Genomic DNA, 15,291 nt, shown 5'->3' with positions numbered 1-15,291 from the left:
TTAAAATTCTGTAAAATTGGATAAGGCCAGGCCAATGGTTTTACACCCCAAAAACCCAAAGGTGTAAATGGAGCAGAAACGCAGACAGAATGAATAGGAAGGACACTTACAGTGGATCTCCTCACAGAGGAAACTAGTTTATTAAAAACCCATTTTTTTTTAATTAAAAAAGATTTTGTTTCACTGAAAGTAGATTAAAAGTAGATTTTTTTTAAATGAATTCACTGATATTATAGTGGTATAAATTTCAGAAAAAAGCTATGATAATTTTACTATAAAGCTTACTGTTCAAGATAAACAATCCTATTTTAAATATTTACATTGAGGTGTAATTTGGTAGGTATCAACTAGGACTCCTGAAGTCCTAATGGTCGTCAGATCTAAAGAATCTCCACTGTAGTTGAATCGTATTTACAGGCACTCAATGTGTCCAACTAATCGAGCCGGCAGAGATACAACGCATCTAATAGTCTTTGACCAGAAGCAGAGGATGCGTTGCACCCAAGTGCTGGGATGTGGATATTTTAAATAATTTATCAAATGCCATGTCGTGCTGTGGCATTGTTGATGCTCTTTCGGCTTCTTTGGCTTGTAATGAAATTAAATATTGATGCAGGCGCTTGCTGTCCAAGAAAAATACTAAATATCGGAAGAGCAAAACCACAGGCCTAATAAAACTGCTCATGGGCATTAGGTAATCAAAATGTTAGCCAAGTCCAGGCATTTTACGCAATTTTACAAATTCAACTCTCTGTCCCTCTGTGTCCTTCCTCCCATTTGACGTCCTCTGTCTTGAGGTCCTGTCCGAGTCATTTTATTACTTTGAGCATTTTTGAGCATTTGGGTAAATACTTTTCATGCATTTTTAAATTGAAGCAATTATGAAGCGACTGGCTTAGTAAAGACATTTTTGCCTCCTTTAATTGGCAGCCAAGCTGCAGTTTTGAGCTGCATTTTGCCAGTCTTATGTAAGAGCCGACTGGATTGTAAAATCTTCAGCTTCCTCTGGACAAAAAGTTTTGCACAGAAATTCATTTAACAATTTGTGGTTTTGGACACTAATTGTTTGTCGAAAAAACGGAGAGAAGGAAAGAAATAAAACTTGAGAAGTGTATTCAGTTGAGGTGTCCAAGCAAACCGATAAATTGGTTGGCAATTATAAGCCAAATATTTGCATATCTCCATTTCTCTTATTCCCAATTCAAATGGAATTAGAGAGACCTCTGGTATCATTATTGGCCTTAGGTTAAAAGTGCAATGGAAATTTCAAGTGTTTGCACTTTTAAGACAAAAAAAACTAAAGATTTAATATACATTATTACCTTGATTAACACGGCTTACTTATTCTTATAATATTGTTAGAGACTTAACAAATTAATGAAATTATTTAAGCTTTTATATACCAAGAATGTTTACTTTGACTGTCTTAAAATACGGTTCTGTAGCTTAAAGACCAGACAACAATGGCGTGGAGGGGTTAAAACTTCAGACAATTCAAACAAAAACGCTTTGTGCATTCATTACACTAAACTCTTTATGTAAGTGTTAGGCACTGACTTTTGTCCACAAGCGCATCGGAAAAATGAAAAAGTTACCAGTAAAATCAAACAAAGCTAAGTTGAGAGCCCCCAAAAGTGTGCTTTAAGTTTAAAGTTACTTGAAGGTGCTCTTCACTTTCAAAATTTTGTGGTGTAATATTTAACCCCAAGTTAAAGTGGCGAAGTTTGGCTAATCCCAGATTAGTTATCAAACTAAGCGAAGCTGCAAATATTTTAAATTATTAAATTAAATTTATAATTATTACAAATCAATAAAAAATTTAAGGACCAGTAGTTTTTCAAATTTAAAAACTTTCTTTCCTTTAACTATTCTTATTATTGTCAAAAAAAAAAATTTTTAAATTTTTTAAAAAAAAAATAAAAATTTTTTTTTTTTTATAAAACTATTTTTTAGCCCAAATTCAACTATTTGTAATTAATACTGGTAATTAAAATGGTCACTAAAATATACCTAATATGCGCTCTGTTATTACAAACAATATACTGTGCTTTTCATATCTTTATTTACTAATTTGCTTAGTCATTTTGTAAAATATTTAATTGCACAAGTCCCAATTTACAGCCACCACTTTTTATGTTTTGTTAATTTGTAATAAATTTCCCCAGTTGATTTAGATGATTTTGGCGAAGCTTTTATCTAATGCGCACTCAACAAATAGCCCATAATACTATATTATGACTATTTCCGATTTAGCACAGCCACATATGTAAACACACCCGCAAACACACGTAATCGCGTGAAAATAAACACAGTCGTGGAATAAAATCTGTTAATGACAATAAAGTGTAAAAACATAAAATGCTGTAATTGTCGAGTGGATGGAAATGAAATTTGTAAAACAGCAACCACAGCAGATGCCATTTGCCCCTCTCCTTCGGCAAACTATCTTATGCAACGATGAAATTGTATAATTTGTACAATGTGTCGCCAGTAGACCGACCGGGCTATGTTTGTTAATTTCCATGTTGTAAATAAATAATTAAATTACTTTGCAGAGAAATGCATCATAATGGGCTCGACACCGGAAAGAGACTCAATAAAATACACAACACAGATATTAAGTTGTTTTTAATGTGCTCCAAATGTTGTCATCCTGTGGATCTCGGGGTCTGGGAATTATTCGAGGCTGTCACAGGGGCCAGGGCCATCATCATTCTGCCAACAAAATCGAATTACTTCCGTATGCTGTGGCAGTGCAGCCGCCAGCACTCACATATATCCCCAATTCAGGCCGCACAACTACGACTCCAGCTCGACACTTCACTTGTCCTTGTCAGCCCTTACAGACCGCCCTTACCGGTCCCCCTTTGCCCCTCCGCCCCCATATTTTCCCGGGCTTCCCCGGTTTTCCCCCAAAACTCCACACTTGTTGGACTTTTGTAACGGTTCGTCTGCATGTTCATCAGACAGGCTGCAGTCGCAGCAGTTCGGCTTACACACAATTTACAAAATAACCCCAGCTCACCCACTCAATCCCTAGGCCGATCCCCCCCTCCCAAGCCCCGCCTCTGCCTCGCACGGGCCCTTCAGTCAGTCACTCAGTCAGCCGGGCTGGGAGAGTGTGTAAATTGTCTTGTGTAAATATGCAAATTTTTCTTACTTTTATACCCTAGATGGGGTCTCATAATTTCAACAAGCACTTCACAAGCCACTCGAGGAAATGCAGTTAAACTTATCTATCATAAAATAAAGTTTCTACACTTCAAAAGGGATCACAAACATATATGTAAAAGCAATTGGGTAGGTTACAAATATTAGCTTTATTATTTAAAAATATTTTGAAGACTACAAAAAATTATACAGATCTTAGCATAGTTGGCAAAAAATCAGTAGTTTCAAAATTAAGAAGTTTTAGAGCTTTTGACAAAGAATTTCTGTGGACAAAAAAATATTTCATCGACATATCATATCATATCAATAAAGTTATTATTAGCCATCATTTTATTGTGGCTAGTAAGATCTGTAAATATTTGCCAACTAATTTACTATCGATAGTGAATTATATACTTAAATGTGCTTTCCCAAGTTAAAAAGTTTAAATTTTCTTTAAAATCAGAGCAATAGTGAGTTTATATAAACGCAAAACATCTTATTTAATCACTTTTCGGGCAAGGGTATTAAAAACATCGCCTTACTGTGATGTATCCTGCCAATCCTGTTTTTATTGTCAACGTTGTTGTTATTGTTTGTGTGTGAATCGTGGGCGAAGTGGGCGGGGCGTTGGCAGTTCGTGTAAACAAACCAAGGCGTCGGATTAAAAAGTTTTGCATTACAAAGAGTTTTTCGGTGGCAGGGTAACGGGCAAGGCTGCAGAATGGAAGCTTGCGAAAATGTTTTGATTATTTAACTACAAGTTACGATAAAACTAATTGCAATTACAAGCGGACTCTCTTTATGGCCCCTAATGAAATTGCCAATGCCAAGGCTGACGATTCAGCACAACTCAAATCGAACTCGGACGCAAATTTCGCATTGCAATTTTATTGGCTCGGTTCAATTCAAATGGTTTCCTTTCTTTGTTGGCCTCTGCATAAATTTTCCTCGGGCAATATTGATTTCCATTACAAATCCAATATTAAACTATGCCCCTGAGAGTGATTACTCGATTCCTACCGTTGTACTTGCTTAAACCTTTTGTAATTCAACAAAATTGAGGACACAGCTTGGACACACCATGCACACTGATATGTGGTTATTACAAAAGATCATTAAGAAAATAGATATCTTCCCCTTGGAATTGTCTTTTAATCTATAAAAATATTGACTTCAAATTTTATGCCCATAGCTCGTGGAAATATTTTTGGTCTTTTACGAACGTAATTTATAGATTTTGTGTTGGCCTGGATGCAATTTAATAGCAAAAAAGATTTCATATTTTAGATTTTTTACTTTTACTTATGAAGAGGATTTCAATATCAGATTTGTTGACTAAGTCTGTGCAACAATTATTCATAAGCTATAACAGAATCAATGTTTGGACACTTAGATAACTTTTAAATTTGTATATATTTCAGTTAAATTATAAAATAATTTTACAGTGCTTGTAATCCAATTTAAAATATTAATTCCTTATATAAGTTTTTCTTACTAAAAAAAAAGAAATGAAATAGGACAATAGAGAATGACTTAACACCTTTTTCCAAACGAAAAAAAATGTTTTTCTCTTCTTAACACAATGTTTTAAAAAATGGTTCGTGTATAAAAGTTAAATCCTATTGTTCAGATCTAAGTGGTTAAAAATGGATACTGTTAGTCGAAAGATAAATTGGAAGAATAGAATAAATTTGGTCTAATCGTTTCTCTTATGCAATTATTCATAAAAACAAATATTTCTGAAAGTATTATGTTTAATAAAAATAACATTTTTACTTTTGTAAAAAAATAATTAAGTTAAATACTCTCTAATGGCACATAATTTTTTTTTAATCCGTTAAGGAAACTAAGTGTAACAATAAATTTGTGTAGTTCGGAGCTTTGAAAAAAATAGTTGGGGCAACTATTATTTTGTTAGTTTTCTAAAATGTTTTCAAAAAAGTGATATTGTATAGATAATTTTTATATTTAATACTTAATAAGTTTAATAATGACATTTTTAAAAACTTTATTAAATAATGTTTTCAAATAAGCGAGAACATTTTTAAAATAAAAAGACAATAGTTTTACAATGTTAAGTGACTTGAAATGTTCCGTAAAATCACTAAATAAAATATTTTATGTTTAATTTTAGGAATATTGTTTCAAGGTATATTTGCAACTTTTAACAAGGTATTTTTCTTTGTGCCCGTAGCATATAAACCAAAACCACTTAATACGATTTCACCCACATAAAATCTGTTCTCAGAAAAACGTATTACAAGCACTTCAGGTAACTATGTTGCAAAAGTTGGCTCTTAGTTGCTGAGAACACAGACTCACCTGCTTTTATTTGACCTTATGCAGCGGCAACTTGTTGACTTTAATGAAAATGCACTCAGAGGCTGGGTGGCACACACACGGAATGCTGGCACAACGCACAACAAGTTAATATGTATTAGCTGGGCGCTAGTATGTCTCTAGTATCTTGGCTTAAAACGGCACTCGGTGAGACACCAACAGAAAAAAAAGGACAAACAAAATCAGGCGGCACTCACACAAACACAAAGTCAGAAAATCAAGCGCGAAATCACCGAGTAAAACTTGGCTAACATGTCTGGCTAATTAGCGTTTCTAGCGCCGTTTTTTTTTACAGCGTCCTAGCATTCATGTAAAGCGCAGAATGTAAAACGCTTTACAGGACCTCAGTGTCTGGTTTTGCAATGTTGTGGCAGGTTTCGATTTGTCGTCGTCCTTCAAAGGGATTGTGTGAGCTGTGCGTCCTTGCTGAAGGAGCCGCCGCGTCCAACTGACTGCTGCTGGATGTGCAAGCTGCGATTGTTGCAACGACTCTGCTGCCGCCGCACCAAAACGCAGCACTACCAGCAGCAGCAGCAAAAGCAGCAGCAACACATAAACGCAGTACATGGGGGTCGATGGATAACATATACATATACTCGTTGCTGCCGAAGTTCCTTGCAGTCGAAGGGTTGTGTAGTTGCACTTGTAGTTGCTCGTGTTGCAACACACACAGCAGCAGCAGTAGCAACAGCAACAGCAACAGCAACAGCAGCAACAGCAACAGCAGCAATACGATGTCAACTTCGGCCCACATTGTGCAATTGGCTTAGTTCCCAGTCAACAACTATCCGCCTTACAGTGCCCGTTTACAGCGGAGAGAAATGCTTTCTCTTCCTCTGTCTCTCTCTCTGAAACCTGAATGCTTTCTCTCTCGCGCTTTCTCCGAACAGCTGTTCACCTTTTGCCGGCTCTTATCAGTGAAATGGTAACAGCGCTCTGTTAGCATGCAAGTGCACTTTATTTTCTCGCCTTTTAAACGTGGCTTTCCTTTCCTTTCCTTTGCCTTGCTCTTATTTCCTTTCGCTGGGGTTTGATTTATTATGTAAAAGTACAAGGACACTGCCATATACAGTAAGGATTTAAAGATGAGGGTCATTGCTTAAAATATATAAGCCAAAATTGGCTTAGAAAATATGGAAAAATGGAACCAGATAAGTGACAGTTATACAGTGTAACGTTTAAGTGCAATGTTTAAAAATGATTTAAGGACAAAATATGTATTAAGAATTTAAGAGCAATTTTATTTTTGATCAAAATTATGTAAAAGCTTTTTTGGCAAGGACAGATTAAGGCTTAATAGCTTAAATAAAAAGAGATTTTTTTAATGAAAATTAAAAGATCATATTTATTACTGGTAAACTTTTAAAAAATGAAGCAAAGTAAAGTTAGCTAATACTTTAAGCTACTTTGCGTTGTAATCAATTCCAACATCAACATAATAAAAAACCAAAGCTGAGCGATCAATCAGCAAACATCCCTAAACAGTTTGAGTTACAGAGAGATCACTGTACATAAGGAGCTGCGTGTGCGTGCCAAGTGTTGGACAAACAAGCTGAGCACTAAAGCCGGAATACATTTGAGACTCTTGCAATCGACTTAATTCGATAGGAGAAGGGGAACGATAAGGCCTTCGGGGATGATGAGCAATATGAAAATGGATTACCACAAAATGCCAATTGCGAAATGGCCAATTGCACTTGCCACCTAAGCAACCTAATTGCCCGATTAAATCACCTTGCAATCGCAAAACAGCCAGCCATTAATTACAGAAGGTAAATCCCACATATCGCTTACTGAAGGATGATAAAATCTATTATTAGAAAGGCGAGTTGAAAGTTTTTCACCAAGTTTTTAGTTGCCAACCGGCGTTGTTAGCAGAGTCCTGTTAAAGGACCCATGTTAACTCGGCCGGCACGTGTTTCTCTCTCACACTCACACAGGCAAACGGCCTTTTTTGATTCTGTTTTGATTAATAGCTTCGTTGCAGGCTTATCAGGTGCCCACACACACACATGCACACAGCCAGGAAGTGCAACAATGTCACGTGGCCGGCATTTCCCGAAGTCTCTTGCGGGGACTCACTCTCTCTCTTTCCCTCTCTCTCTTTTTCTAACCGAGTTGCTCCCATTTTCTCTCTCTGTAAAGCCTGCGCTGTTTACAGCAGTTAACTTTTTTCAACCGCCCTGCAATCGAACATGTTGCAACTATCCGTCTCTCTTTCACATTTCCCCAACTTTCCCCCAAGACAACAACAAATAAACAAAATAAACAAAAACAAAAATAGTGCAGGCAAAAAAAAAACAAGTATTACATAAGTCGGTGCTCCACCTACGCGAATTGCTGGTGGATATAGTTCTGGCCCTATGTGATTGTCCTATATGGAAGATCGGGTATTTTTGGTCGGTTCCTCGCTTTTGGCGAATGAAAAGTGCGAAATTCGATTGTTCGTTTTAATTGCCAAGCGTCTGGCATGCATTTTGGGGCCATTAGATTGTTAAGGGGGGAGGGGGGAATTGCCGATTAGGAATTAGCCACCAATGAAGCGCAATCCAAATATTATTTATTAATTTTTGATTCATATTCATCCGGCTTTGACCTCTTTTTTAAAATAATAATTTTATTTATCCGAATAATGCTTTTGTTTTCATAAAATCTAGGTGATTTTAATTGCATTTTTAAGCAAAATTATATACGTCTAAAATATATAAATCTGAAACCAGTAAAATGGCTAAAAATGGATTTTAAGATCGCTCCCAATTGTATAAAGTGCAACATCAAAAAAGATAATAATTAAATAAATGCATTGACTTAAATAAAATTGAACCTATAAATATTTCAATTTATTTTGTATGTATGTATTGTATGTATGTAATTTATAAGTCATTTCAATACAGTTATCGCTTTCTTTAGCTAGTTTCAAGATAAATTTGCCATTTCTCTTGATTATAAATGCGTTAGTAATTTGTAAAGATACATATATTTATTTATTTATTTTTTTTATTTATTTTATTTATCACTTATCGGATAAAAACTGTGACGGATAAAAGACAACACAACTAGACTAAATCATCCAATTTCAAGCACATAATATTTAAGTTTTTATCATCATAAAATTTATAATATTAATTTTACCCACAAAAGCTTAATTCTTAAACCTTTTTTTTTGTGCCCAAAGGCGAATTTAAAATACGAAGAAAAATGTACATTTAAATAAGCAATTACATGCATTATTATATTAAACAAGAAAAAGCAACTCGGGGGAGCCGAAGTGATAACCCCAGAATACTCGAAAATATATTCTCCAAAATTATTCATATGCATTCTTAATACTCATCAAAATCTCAACTTCCTAACTTTAAAAACACCAAAGTTATGGCATTTCCAATCGTTCAGTTATATGGCAGCTATAGGATATAGTCGGCCGATCCTTATGAAATTTAATAGGTAGGATTGATTGGCTAAAAATAAAACCCATAGAAAATCCCAACTTCCTAACTTAACAAACACCAAAGTTATGGCATTTCCGATCGTTCAGTTATATGGCAGCTATAAGATATAGTCGGCCGATTCTCAGAAATTCGGTAGGTCAGATTGATTGGCCAAAAATAAAACCTATAGAAAATCTCAACTTCCTAACTTTACAAACACCAAAGTTATGGCATTTCCGATCGTTCAGTTATATGACAGCTATAAGATATAGTCGGCCGATTCTCATGAAATTCGGTAGGTCAGATTGATTGGCCAAAAATAAAACCTATAGAAAATCTCAACTTCCTAACTTTACAAACACCAAAGTTATGGCATTTCCGATCGTTCAGTTATATGACAGCTATAGGATATAGTCGTCCGATCCCGGCCGTTCCGACTTATATACTGCGGCAAAGGAAAGAAGGGTGTGCAAAGTTTCAGTTCGATATCTTTAAAACTGAGAGACTAGTTCGCGTAGAAACAGACAGACGGACAGACAGACGGACAGACGGACAGACGGACATGGCTATATCAACTCAGGAGGTGATCCTGATCAAGAATATATATACTTTATAGGGTCGGAGATGTCTCCTTCACTGCGTTGCACACTTTTGACCAAAATTATAATACCCTCTGCAAGGGTATAAAAATCTTAATAATAAAATAGGAAAAACTAATTTTATTTGAGATTTTTAAGACCAATTTAATAATAAATTAGAAGTTAAGTTAAGTAGTGCAAGTTTAGTATCATGTCACATATTCGTACATGTAAATAAATTATCTATTGGCTATGCTCTTTATAATAAGAGTAAATATAAAATGTACATCTTTCGGTGCTGTGAGGTAAAAAAATTGAAAATGCCAACCAAATAAAATAAATCGCTCTTCTGTTTTAAGCAAATAATGTACTAATTTTAAGTGAATTTCAATTAATATGCCATAAAATAAGGATGAAACACAGAAATATTTAACTGAAATTAAAGTCCTGAATCGGTGAACTAATTTTGGGCAGCAGTGCACAAGCTCCTCCTCTTGCAACATGTTGCAGCGTAATCGCTTCCCCAGCCAAGTTGGTCGATGATGTTTGCTGTGCTGCATGGGGGGTTTTCCGAGGGGAGGGGGTTTTCGCATCCGGGTGGTGTGGGCTCCCTACAGATTTTGCATTTACTCCGCTGCCTTTTTGGCCATTGCCAGGACTCTTGTTGCAGTACGCAGTACATGTCACCTACATACACATGCATACACACACACACACAGAGGCACGGCACACCGATGGCACACATGCGTGCGCCGTTTACATAGGAGCCGGCCAACCAACGGCGTTCGTCCATGTCGCCTACACATTGGCGGGTGGCCTTGGGGGGCGGCAGTGGGTCGGCGGGCGGCGGAGGGTTCGACACTCTCATTCGTCGGCCGCTCAAGGACCCCCCAACCTCCGCTTTCGGGACATACAATGTTGCTCGGTTTGGGCCTCGTGATGTCGGGCCTTCGTAACCGAAAAGCCAAAATGGGGGGGGCGGCGTTGCAGGGGCGTGGCATTCAGCATTCAAATCGTCGCGACGAAGGCGTAAAGTTTACAAAAAATATCCTTGCAACAAACTGCATTTAAATCTCCTGCTCTTTGGTTTCAGTCGATTTTTTCTTTTATATCTTTGCCTCTGCTGTTTGCTCTGCTGTTTCCTCTTGTCATGTTTTTATTTTCTCGCCTCTAGGCCATTTATCGGTCTCTTTGCTTGGCATAAATTTTAATCTTAATTAAATGCGATTTTAATGGCATTTTAAATTGCAAAGAAACCATTTCTCGGAAAGCAATGTTACCAGTTAATCTAACCGCATCGTTTCAGTAAAAATAGTTTCCAACCATTTAATTCAATAGCTTCGCGATTTACTGGGGAAACAGTTTTGACAAATTTAAATGGGTCTATTTATTTACAAATACCTCTTTTTAACAAACAGAATTCGTGTATTATTTTATTTGGCTTAATACGTTCTTTGACTTTTGAGCCTGCTTCTAATTCCAATTCCTAATGTTTGCAGTCTTAAACCAATTTAGCATACAATATTTAAAACATATTGCTGAAAATTGAATTGTTTGATAATATTATTATTATTATTTTAACTTTTCACCAAAGACACCAAACTGATCCATAAACCTAAGCAATCACTGTCATAAACAAATTTGAACAATTTTTCAAATTTAGTTTGGTTGAAATGATTTTGCTTACAAATTGGCAGTGGATTTTATTATTCTGTCAAAAACTTGGCATTAGGGTGGAAAACAAGTTACTTTTGCGGCAGGGACGATCAGATTTTCTTGTACTTTCATTACGGTCAAATACATTGTCTGTCCTTCATAAATGACGACATCGAATGTGAGTGAGTTGCTCCATGATGGAAACGCCAAATGGTTTGTGTCTCTATTTATGGGAATTGTTAGTTGTGGTTCTTCTTGGAGCTAGTCACAGTTTTGGCTCAGAAGAAGTCGTTTCTCTGAATACTAGAAAATGCCAGCATTGGCATATTCTTTTCTTGCTCAATTATTCCTAAGGTTTGAACGTAACAAGAGCATTTTATAGTCTGCTGAAGCAATGCTTAGCTATAATATTAAAAAATTAAAAACTGTGCCATAAAAATTATAAATAATGATTTGTAATTTTGTTGCTTTAAATGGTCTTGTATTTCCCATCTTATTCCGTTTTAAGTTTTCGAAATATTCTCACGCGATGAACTTAGCCATCAAAAAACGTTTTTTATTCGCAGCCAGAGACTTTGTTTGCAATTGTTTAATTTAATTCAATTTATAAGAGGTTCATAATTAAAAGTAAAACTTTTCACTTCCTCTTCCTGTTGCTTTCTGTTGGCCTGTAAATTTGTTCCTTTTAGGCAACCGGATGATTATTGTACTGGTGTTATCTTCAGTCTGTAGGCTGAGAATTCCCCACTCAGAATTAATGAGGCGTGAAGAGGAACAGGATAATCGTAGTTAGACATATTGAGAGTCTCACTTGAGTCTAATAATAAAATCATTAATATCATTTGTCTTTTTATCTTAAATTTTAAAAGATTAAAGAGATCAAATAAAAAGTAGTTATTATTCCTATATGCTAGAAGACTAAGTAATTTTTACTCGAAAAGATTGACAATAATTAGTTCATGTTTTTTGGAAATAATTATATAAATTGTACATAAATTTTTATAATCAAATATTAATATTATAGAAGCCACTACGAGAGGCATGCATCAAAATGCATTTGCAAGAAATTCGAAATCTAAGTAGAGCTGCTTATCTGCTGAGCTAAACAGGCAGCAGCCAGAAAACAAAACCGAAACTAAGACTAAGCCCGAGGAGAACAACAAACAACAATTCCCATAAAGAGACACAAGCCATTTGGCATTTCCATCATGGAGCAACTCACTCACATCCACATGCGGCATCCACATCCACGTCAACCTCGACATCTTTATCCAGGGACGACGACTCATTTGGCTGTCGTCGCCTGTAATGCGAGTGCGAGGAATTTCAGGATCCCGGCGACGGGCTCCTGACTCGATGATTTCTAGAAATTCGTTTGTTTTCCATGCCAAGTTCGAGGAGTTTCCACTGACGGAGTGATGAAATCCTCTGACGGGATGTGCAGCCCATTTGTAAGCAAAAACATTTCAGCTAAATTAGTTTATGCATTCTGGGAATTGGAAAATTTCCTAATGAGAACGTGGCTACATATAATAGAAAGTTTTCTTAAAGAGTGCAAAGACAGACTAATGTTTCGGGGATTTAAAATGGTTTTAAAATTCATTCAATTAAGATACACATTTTAGCAAAGAGAGGATAGATTAATGAGCGCACAAGACTTTTAACAATTATTTAGGCTTTTCGATACTTTGTTTTAAATAACAAATAAAACACAGGCAAAAGAAAGAAAAATCGATAAAATAAATAAACAAAAATGTGAATAAGATAGGAAAAAATATAAAACTATTAATAACCACTTATTAATTTATTTAAATAAAAAATAAACGGGAAATTAAAGTAACTGGTAAAGTTAATTTATAAATTTAACAATCGTATTTGTAGATAATGAAACTAGTTAAAGCAAATTACCTATTTAAAGCTAACAAGCTCTGATGGAACCGAAATTAAAATATTTCTTTCCCACATAATTTTTTTTTTTGCTAACCTTGCAACTTTAATTGGCATCCTGAAAATATCGCCAGGACAATCCTCTTCCGGGTAGCAGCAAACTTACAAGCCACTCAAAAGCGAATTTCGGAAAAGGAAGTGCAACACTTGCAAAAACTTTCATCTTCGGCAGCGGCTGTTTAATTTTAATTATGCCCCGCTTATAAATTCAATTGCGTTTAACAATTGCCAACAAAATTCGCTGGCTGAGAGCGGAAAGTTCTGTGTTACTTCAAAGCGGGCTAGACGTCGGGCAGACGGAACAGTTTACAGGATTAGTTGCTGCCGAAATGGAAAATTAATCCACGCAGCTTTTCACGAAAGACAAAGGATGGCGACTGGCCTGTTAAACATGACTCTTAACTTGGATGGAGGAGTTTTAATGGGCAGAAGGCCGCAGCTACTTCACTTAATGATGCGACAATTGTCCCAAAATTAAATTATTCAAAATGCAACTTGAGGGCCAAGTCCTCGACTCGAGAATTCAGACAGAGGACAAAGTCCTCCAAAATAATGTTTATTTTTGAAAACTCCTTTCACTGCGTAGGCCAATAGTTTTCATTTCCGATTCAAAAGACGCCAGAGAATGGAAAGGTGGCTTGGAAATTAAAATTCAAATTCATGTCTACTGACCCAAGGCGTAGGCTTGAAAAAAATTGCTGCCTTCTAAGAAATGAAAAGCACACAGAGAGAAAATCAATGTATTTATTCAAAATACAAAACTAATCTTATTTTTGATAGTTCTTTAAAATAATATCATACAACTGTTAATATTCTTTTAGAAGGGTTAATATGTTTATCAAAGCAATTCCTACACAAAATATTCTGACTTATTTAGGGGAAGCATTTTTGAAAAATGTTTTTAGTAACGCTAAATTTGGTATATTTATTTTATAAAGAAAATTAACTTTCACTAGTGCTGAACCGCAACTGAAATGGAAAATCGTGCCCGAAATCGTTAAGTATTAATCGGCCTGCGTATTGTATTTGAATTTGCTCTCGAGTGGGGCAAAATGTAGATGCAACTTCATTTCTCTGCGACGTGCCCGAGTTTCTTGCTTTTCCTGCATTTTCCCTTGGGCCAATTGAGATTTCCACCTTGACAATGCCAAAGAAAAACTAATTTCATGAAAATGGTTTCAAGTGTGAAATAATTTCCGCAGGAAAACGAGACCTGGCCGCAAGGAGATGCGAATTTCAACAATCGCCAGGCATTCAGTGGCCCTCTGGCGAATGGAATCCTTTTTTTCCTGCCACTGCTGGAATGCCACACTCGTTTTTCCTCTTGCCAATTAGATGTTTATAAAAATGTGTGTGCATTGAGGTGACTGGAAAGTTTTTTCATTGCCTCTGAGCTGGCCAAAGAGAATTTGGCCAAGAAGATCCTTTCATTCTGGGTTTTCTAAGCCACTCAAGTAAGGCAATAACAAATGAACAAGTGCGGATTCCTTTGAAATTTAAACTCACTTTTTAAGGAATTGAATTGCAGTTTTACCTGTCTTAAATAGTTAAAAACTATTTAGAAATTTATGAAATTTGTTTTAGCTCTATAAACTGACAAAAAACTAAAACTTAAGTTTTAATTGATATTAAATTGAATAACACTTTCAGAATCTTCTTGTAAAAAATTTTTCTTTAAAATTATTGCACTTATAGTCTAATCATATATTAAAGTCCCTGTAACTCTTTTTTAAAGGCTTAGAAACTTTATTGCCGAGCGAAGAAAATAACATTCTTCTTTTTATTAGATGCCTGTAGAATAGTTTTCAATTTAAAAGTTTTAGTGAATTTAAATGCTTAGCAAAAAGTGCGGATATTTAATTTCTCATTAAACTTTCGGAGCAACCGCAACATAGATGACGCCGTCAATTGTAAAATATGAAAATATGCAATTATAATTTACAGTCTCTCCCGACACTTTTTTTGGTCTTTTCGCGGCAAGCTTGCCACATAAATTGCGGAAAATTTCCCGTCCGAAGCAACTTTGTAGTGCGATATCCTCCACCTACACATAAAAAGCGATAGCCAAAGTTTGTCTGCTAATCTTGGAGCTGCAACTACACTGCACGAAACTACAAGTCGGCAAACACTTAACAATTAACTTGTCTCGCACCTGAACAACCGAGCACTCACACACACTCACACACGTC

The sequence above is a fragment of the Drosophila rhopaloa genome, unplaced genomic scaffold (assembly GCF_018152115.1).
Source record: "Drosophila rhopaloa isolate 14029-0021.01 unplaced genomic scaffold, ASM1815211v1 contig_178, whole genome shotgun sequence".
NCBI classification, from domain to species: domain Eukaryota; kingdom Metazoa; phylum Arthropoda; class Insecta; order Diptera; family Drosophilidae; genus Drosophila; species Drosophila rhopaloa.
Note: the sequence above shows the minus strand (reverse complement) of the source record.